This window comes from Piliocolobus tephrosceles, chromosome 13 (assembly GCF_002776525.5).
Source record: "Piliocolobus tephrosceles isolate RC106 chromosome 13, ASM277652v3, whole genome shotgun sequence".
Classification (NCBI taxonomy): Eukaryota; Metazoa; Chordata; class Mammalia; order Primates; family Cercopithecidae; genus Piliocolobus; species Piliocolobus tephrosceles.
Window position 1 is genome coordinate 115,505,544 of NC_045446.1, and position 8,238 is coordinate 115,513,781.

The window sequence follows — 8,238 nt, forward strand, 5'->3', positions numbered from 1 at the left end:
TTCAAGTGATTCTCATGCCTCAGCCTCCCGAGTAGCTGGGATTACAGGCGCCCGCCACCACGCCTGGCTAATTTTGTAGTTTTAGTAGAGACAGGATTTCACTATGTTGGCCAAGCTGGTCTAGAACTCCTGACCTCAAGTGATCTGCCTGCCTTAGCCTCCCAAAGTGCTGGGATTACAGGCGTGAGCCACCACGCCCCACCCAGTACACTGTTATTAACTGTTGTCACCATGTGGCACAATAGATCTCTGGAACTTCTTCCTCCCACCCAGCTGAAAGTTTGCATTCTTTCACCATCTCCCTGTTCCGACAGACAACCACCATTCTACTCTCTGCTTCTGTGAGTTCCACTTTGTTAGGTTCTACACGTGAGATCACGCAGTGTTTGTCTTCTTGTGCTCTAGGCTGGATCTTGGTCATCAGCCCAACGACAAGCAGAGCAAAGGCCCAGAAGTTAGGGAGACCAGGGCTCAGTGTGGCTGGCACTGAGAACTGCGCTTCGAGTGTGGGCCCCCACATACATTTAAGACTCTAGCCAATTTTCCCTTCAGAACCACGATGAAGAAATGAAAGCCAAGGCCAAGAAAATCTTTAATGTTCTGTTCCTCCCCTGCTTGGGAAGCAGAGTGGTCTGATGGCTCCAACACAGAATCTGTGCCATAACCAACTCGCATCTGGGGCAAGTTACATAACTGCTCATGAAATAGGAGTGATCACAGTGCTTCCCCCAGAGGGTTTTTGTGAGGGTTAAATAAGAATTTTGTGGGACATAGTAATCACTCAGTAAATGTTCTGGTCTGAGAGTGACCAAAAGGATGGAACTAGAGGTATTTGGGCATGAATGTCTGTGTTCCCCTAAAATTCATAGGTGGAAATCCTAACCCCCAAGGCAATCGTGGGGCCTTTGGGAGGTGATTAGGCCATGAAGGTGGGGGGCCCCATTAATGGGATTAGTGTCTCACAGAAGAGATCTCAGAGTCACCCCTAGGCCTTTGCCCGCACTGTGAGGTTACAGTGAGAAGATGACCTTCTGTGAACCAGGAGGCAGGCTGCTGGCATCTTGATCTCAGACTTTCTAGCCTACAGAACTCTGAGAGATTTCTGTAGTTTATAAGCCACCCAGTCTATACTTCATATAACAGACCAAAGACAATATTAAAAGTAACTTCCTGATTAGAAGCGCTATGAAATGCTAGACTACGCATGGAACCAAGAGGTTTTATTTATTTATTTTTTGGGACAGAGTCTCACTCTGTTGCCCAGGCTGGAGTGCAGTGGCTCAATCTCAGCTCACTGCAACCTCCGCCTCCCGGGTTCAAATGATTCTCCTGCCTCAGCCTCCTGAGTAGTTGGGATTACAGGCACCGACCGCCACACCTGGTTAATTTTTGTGTTTTTAGTAGAGAGGGGTTTCACCATGTTGGCAGGCCGGTCTCGAAATCCTGACCTCAGGTGATCTGCCCACCTCGGCCTCCCAAAGGCATAAGCCACCGCTCCTGGCCAACCAAGAGGTTTTAAGGAAAAAAGCCATAAACTTTTGGTGGTTAATTGACTGTGGCCCTAAACAGAGGCAGGGGCTGCATGCAATGACTTCTCAGGATCTCTTTCAGCCTACAGGTTCCTGGAATGCATTTCAGCTAACACAACAACAGTGATGTCCCTTGCTATTGAGAACCCTGGGAACAGCTCAGCTCCAGGGTCCAGCCATATAAATCTGATAAAAATAGGAGCTGAAATACCATCCTGGAGTTGCTATTTTTAAAAGCATCTGAGATGCTGGATGGGGTGTATTTCTTCCTCAAACACATCTTGCTGTTCCCTCCTCTTGGTGGGCAGGATACTAACGTGGCACATGAGACAGAAGCTGTTCCACGCTGCTGCTCACACCCACTCCTGCCAGAGAAGGGCTGCAGGGCCAGGGCTTCCCAGGTCTAGATGCACCTCCTCCTCCCTCTGCTCCTGAGGCCCCTCTGGTTGCCCCAGCACAGAGGTGTCCTGCCACTTCCACCAAGGAGAAACACAGGAGAGTTTGGGAGGCAAAGGAAATGGGAATGGAGGCAGCACCCATGGCTTGGAAGGGGAATGTTCCTCAGGTTACCTTGGCCCCACTTTGGCACAGTTAACATCCAAAAGAAATGGTCCCCATGGGCCAAAGCCCTGCTTACCCCATCCTACTGCCTCTTGCTGAGCTGCTCATAATGTGCTGTAGTTGCACCAAAGGGGTGCCTGGGGTCAAAAAAGCACAAGGAGAGGAGAGAGGAGAGGATAGGAGAGGAGAGGGAAAGGAAAGATGGAAAGAAAAGAAAAAAGAAAAGAGAGAGAGAAAGGAAGGAAGAAAGAAAGGAAAGAAGGAAGAAAAGAGAAAGAAAAAGAAAGAAAAGAGAGAGAGAGAAAGAAGAGAAGAGAAGAAGAAAGTCACCGGAATTCTTCCCTCCTGCCCCAAAGATGATATGGCTTCTAGGCAGTGAGCTAAGCTTCTGGCCGTGCTGTTAAGAAACTGGAGGGAAAAGATCATCATGAGTAAGCACATTGTGGCCTAACCTGAGGGGAGCAGAATTACAGTTAGCTTCTGGGCACCTAGTAACCAGGCTTGGGATAAGCTGGGGGAAGGAGGGGGAGAGGCCTGAATACAGCTTATAGGTTAGAAAAGGCATGCCACCTGCATAGTAACAGCACACACTCATATATAGCAAGTTAAGCTTTCAGAGCAAATTCGCATCCATTGCCTGATTTAATGCCAACGAATAGCCCTTTGAATAAGCAGTTATTTCCATTTTTCCCACCTAGTAAGAAAACTAAAGCTATTTAGTGGCAGAGATAGAGTTGGAACTCAGGTCTCCAGGAACAAATGCTGGTTCTTAAGTTCCATTTTCTGGTAGAGTGACATTTACGTGATTCACGGCAAGAACTGCAAACTGTGCTTAGATCTAGTTCATCAAATGGCCAAGTTTAGAGGCTGGGCTGATGCTTGGATCAGTTCTGCCAGATTCACCTAGTTATTGAGGGCAGCTGCTTACTCCCTTTGGACCAGTTTTCCCATCTGTAGAACAAGGAGGCTCTTCCTTCTTCCTCAACTTGCCCAAGGCAGGGACTTAGTCATTGTGTTCTTTATACCCAGCTTAATTCCAGGCCTGGAGATGGCATGCAATTAATAGTTGTTGAATGGCTCAAGCCTGTAATCTCAACACTTTGGGAGGCCAAGGCGAGCAGATCACAAGGTCAAGAGATTGAGACCATCCTGGCCAACATGGTGAAACCTCGTCTCTATTAAAAATACAAAAATTAGCTGGGCGTGGTGGTGAGCGCCTGTAGTCCCAGCTACTTGGGAGGCTGAGGCAGGAGAATCACTGGAACCTGGGAGGTGGAGGTTATAGTGAGCCGAGATGGCACCACTGCACTCCAGCCTGGTGACAGAGCGAGACTCCGTCTCAAAATAATAAATAAATAAATAAATAGTTGTTGAATCTATGTTTGACTAAGCCAAAGGAATCATATTCAAACAAAATTAGACACTGGTGAAATGCCAAACAGCTTCTGCCCGTGCAAGGAATGATTTAGGATGGAGCACAGTCAGCTGCAGAGGAACAGCTTGGAGGCAGACTCTCCTTATTCAGCTCATTTGGAGCACAGCTTTCTGAGTTGGGGGTTCTTGACAGATAAGTCCTCCAGCTTCAGCTGAAGCAGGCTTGGAGCTGCCACTTCTCTGAACCCCCTCGCACTTACTGTCAGTTACTCACACCTTGCACTTAGTCACATCCTATCCTGCCTGGTTCTTGAATGGAGTCCATGGTGAGCCTTCTCTGTGCCGCTGGATGGTAAGCTTCCTGGGGACAGGGAATGGGTCTGACACTTTCCTTGGAGCCCCTGGCGCTGCCGGCACAAGGCTGTTCACACTTGGGGCTCCGGAAACACTGTGCTGACCTACGAAAGGGACTGGCCTGGGGGCTGTGGATTGTCCTGCAGGGTGACTTCTGAACTGCTCTGCAGCCTGGGCAGTTCCCAGGTTTATTGGGGCAATGCCTGGGTCCAAGGAACCAGGGTCAGGGGCCCAGGGGTTCTTCCTGGAGACAGGATGCCTGGCGCCTTCAATAACGGAAACTGAGAAACTTTCTGAGGCCAAGATAAAGAGTATGCAAGTGAGGGGTGCAGAGGGAGCAGTTTGGAGGTGGCAGGCCCCAACCGAAGCAGAGGAAGGGCCCACGTCTGGGCCCAGGGGACTGACTGGCTGCCTTGCGTGCATGGGGCATGGGAAGCATAGGCTCCCGGAAGAAGGCCCTACTTCCCCCCTGCCTCAGTTTCCCCAGTGAGGGAAGGACACGGTTCCCCGTGCGACAGAGCACTGAACCCTTTCTTGATTTCTCATTGTTCCCGGGAGGGTGCGCATTGGCTGCGCTGGCCATACCCACCCTGGCGCCACTCACAGGCAGCGCCTGCCCTGGCCCTGTGCTCACCCCATCAGGCCTCCTCTTCCGCCTCTCCGCCCCTCCGGCACCCCCGGCGCCCCTGCTTGCCTCCGTCCGGGCCTCGGAGGCGCGCACACCATCCCAAGCCCGCGACGGCGCGGCATCGCCCCCGCCCTTCCCCCTCCTCCACCCCGCCCTTTCTCCCCCTCCCGGTAGCTCCAGGGAGTCGGGCCGCCGTGTGCGCAAGCGTGTCCAACCCCTTCCCCGCCCTCAGCCCGGGCCCGGGCCCCCGCCTCCCCTGCAGGCGGACTCGCCCGCTCCCAGGCCGGCCCCGCGCCCGGGACAGGGACCGGGCCGAGCGGAGCCGTCGCGCCAGCGCTGCGCCGCCTGTCGGTGCGCCTAGCGGATCGGAGCTGCGCGCGGAACTGTGCTGCCCCGCCCCGCTCCACCCGCGAGGGGTGAGTACGCGGCGGCCGTGCGCGGGGGCCCGCGGGGCGGGGCAGGGAGCCGCGGGGTCCTCGGCCGCCTGACCTCAGCCGGCGCCGCGCCTCCAGGAGGGGGTCGGGCCCGGCACGTGGGCGCAGCGCGGGTCGGGGTGGGGCGGCCACAGCCCTGCGGAGCTGCTTTCTGGGGTCCCTTTCCCTGGACCAGATTTTCGCGGGAAGCCGGATCATCTCCGCTCCCATGGAGTGAGCAAGCGGGACAGTCCTGCGGAAAGTTTCCGCCCCCACTCCTCCAGCCCTACTTAAGCGGCGGCCCCCACCTCCAGCATCCTCGAACGATGGTTTCTCCCACAGCTACCCCGGTCAGGTTCAGCACTTGGGAGCTGACTGTGCTGGAGGTGACAGGCTTTGCGGGGTCCGCCTGTGTGCAGGAGTCGCAAGGTCGCTGAGCAGGACCCAAAGGTGGAGTTGTCAGTGGGAGGCCGGCAGTGCAGAGTCCTAGGGCCAAATTATGGGGGTCGTCAGGCCTAGGCCACTGTGCCTCAGAGCTGCATGGGTGGTGAGCAGTGGGAGGGATGCGATGGGGGAGTGGGCTCAGCTGTCTGCTGTGGGTGTTTCCTCAGGGGCCTGGCCGGCAGGGACCTCCCGGCCAGCCCAGAACTGCCAACATGTCTGCCAGCACTACCCCTCCATTCCCAGTCCTGGGGGGAGGCTCTGTTTGGGCAGCGTGAGGCCTGACCTACTGTGGCTGCTTCCTCTGCTCCCCAGCCTGGGTCCCGAGGGCCTAGCTTAAGGGAACTGCTGCCAGAAGGCTGGGAGTGTAGGCAGTGTTCGGGTGCCCAGCTGTGCCCTGTCTGACCTCATGGCCACCCACAGGCTGGCACCCCCCACAGGCTTCTTGGGGAAGCCTGTACTTTCCACCGCCGGAGGGAGGTACCGCGTGGAAGCCAGGCTCTGGCGGACTCGTTCTTTGTGAACTTTGGGAACAGGCCTGGTACAGGCTGAGTTCTCACAAGAGACACACACGTGTGTCACTCTCTCCTGAGCTGTGACGGACCCGTCCACCTCCTCTAGGTCCCGGCCCTGGCATCTGCCAGGGAGATTTTAAATGAATTGATGTGTGCTAAGTGGTTTGAAAGGCACCTTCACGGAGGAAGAGCTGTATAAATGTTCACTATTGGTAGTATTTCTCCCATGCTGTTACTCTCCAAAGCTGCCCGATAATTCTAGAGCGGGTTCCGGGACGCGCCGGCTGTTTGGGGCCTAGAAATGAACTCGGGAGGCTGTTTTGCTTGCTGAGAGCTGGTCTGGGAATGCCCCTTGACCAAGCTGAGGTGTCCCGGGTTCCTGGGACCGTTCCCTGCCCTGCTCCTGGCCCGCTCCCAGACTGCTCCTGTGCCCCGTCCCATTGTGCTGGGTGGGTGATCTTAGGGCCTGGGCTCCGTCAAGACATGGGGAGCTTGCCAGGAGTTGGGGCCAGATCCCCCAGACTCCAAGATGGCAGCCGAGTTTGTGAGGGTGCATACATGGAAGGAGAAGTTAGAAAAGGGAATTCGAAATTGCCAGCTTGGACTTTGGGCAGAGTGGGTGTCTTTAGCTGGGGGATAGGTGGTTGTTCAGAGACAACAGGGCCGCCTTCCCTGTGAGTTGACCGCCCAGGCTGAGGTGCCTCCGGGCTGTCTTCCCTACTGAAGCAGTGACTGGCCCTCTGCTTCTCAGGAACAGAGTGCCGTGCCCCCGCCAGCCTCCCAACCTCGTTAGACTCCTAGAATCAGTTTTCTGGATAGAACTAAGAATCTGCTCCTTTCTGGACTTTTAATCCTGGAAAGGGCTCCCTTCCCCGGCAGGAGCAGAGAGGCCAGACCCTCTTTCTGTGCTCCATCTTGAGGTGTCATTCTGTCCTTACTCCCCACTGGCCGCCATCTGCCCTTGCCTTGGGGGCTACCCCAGGTCTGGCTTGGGCACATTCTCTGGGTCCCTCCTCAGAGGCTGCTCCAGGGGTTGTCCCAATGGAATTGGGAATTCTTCTCAGAATGGCTCAAAGGTTTGCACCACCTGTTGGAGGGAAGGGATCCCTCTATCTAATACCAATATTTCTATGCCTGCCAAGTTCCAGACCCTGGGCTGATGGGGAAAGGAGCTGGCTGAGGGACCCGCAGGGGATGGAGAGGGAGCTTGGGCCTCAAGTCAGGTCTGAAGTCCAAGTCTACAGATTGCTATCTAATCAGCCTAGCCCAGCTCCTGGCTCCTCGGAGATGGACCTTGGATGCTAGAGGTGGGGCAATCTGGCAGTGCAGGTGGGACACCCCGAGCACACTGCCCCTGCTTCCTGCCCCCTCAGTTCAGTCGTACTGGGCCAGCTGTACGTTTCCCTGCAGCAGGCCGCTGCAGGTGGTTTAGCTCCGGCTCTGTGTTCTGCTCACCCTGGGATCCTCCTTCCTTCTCAAAACCCACGACCTTGACCTGAAGCTTTTGGTTGCCGGGAGGAAATGGTGAGTGCAGGCAGGTTTGGGTGACTGTTGTCATTAACCCCCTCTTCTTTGTTACCCCCTTCCCAGAGGTGTTCAGCGCTACTGTATGAGTGTCCTGAGTGGCCCTGGTGGGCTTGGCTGTCCCTGGGCTCAGAATCACCCCTAACCCCTGACACATTTCGGGGAGGGAGGTGTGTGAATGATGTCCTTTATTCTGCAGACTGAGGAAGTGGTCAGTGTAGCTTCACGTGGTAGCAGCAGCATGCGATGCCCAGGCCCTAGCCAAGTGCTTGTCCGCCTCCGACCAGAGCCCCTGAGCCCTGCAGGGGCTGAATTCCCCCCAAAGAGTTGCTTGGGTTGTTGCTTTTCGGGATTAGAGGGTGTGAGAGTCCAGAGCTGTGGGGTTTTAGTGTAGGCTGAGCCCTTTACCTGGGACCTACAGCCAGGCCACAACCCCATCTCTGTTCCCCTGCACCTCACACTGCTCTGCAGAAAGATGATAGGATTGCCCTAGGCTGAAGCCCTGGGTTCCGCTGCTGGCCCAGCAAAGAGGAGGTTGCTGCTGCTTGGGCTAAACTGAGGTGTGGGTCTGGCTGGGCCTTCAGTTTCCCACCTGGGCCTTGATTGTGAGGAAGGCCTGGCTGCAGAAGCCCAGAAACACCTGAGTAGGAGAGTCCCTTTGTCCCACCTGCAGCTCATTCAAGCCTGTGCATGGGGGTTGGGGTCCTCAGGATCTTGCTTTCCTGTTTAGGGGAGGCAGCCCCAAAGAGTGCTGGGACCAGTTTGGAGAGTGCTAGGGCATGCTGGTCTGCAGCGACCCTACTTGTGCTCTGCGTCCTCTGCCAACTGCAGCATGGGTGAACATCTGTCCCCATAATGAACACGGCCTCAGCAAATAAAAATATTACCGTTTAGCAGTC

The 8,238-nt window shown here is 55.3% G+C and overlaps 1 long non-coding RNA gene across 1 annotated transcript in view; it reads right to left on the bottom strand.

The window, feature by feature from the left end:
* LOC111540316 overlaps positions 1-3,273 on the bottom strand; it is a 12,788-nt gene extending 9,515 nt beyond the window's left edge. The window contains exon 1 of the long non-coding RNA XR_002730938.3: positions 2,167-3,273. This is a non-coding gene — a long non-coding RNA (uncharacterized LOC111540316). The remainder of the gene's footprint in view (positions 1-2,166) is intronic.
* Between the last annotated feature and the right edge of the window lie 4,965 nt (positions 3,274-8,238).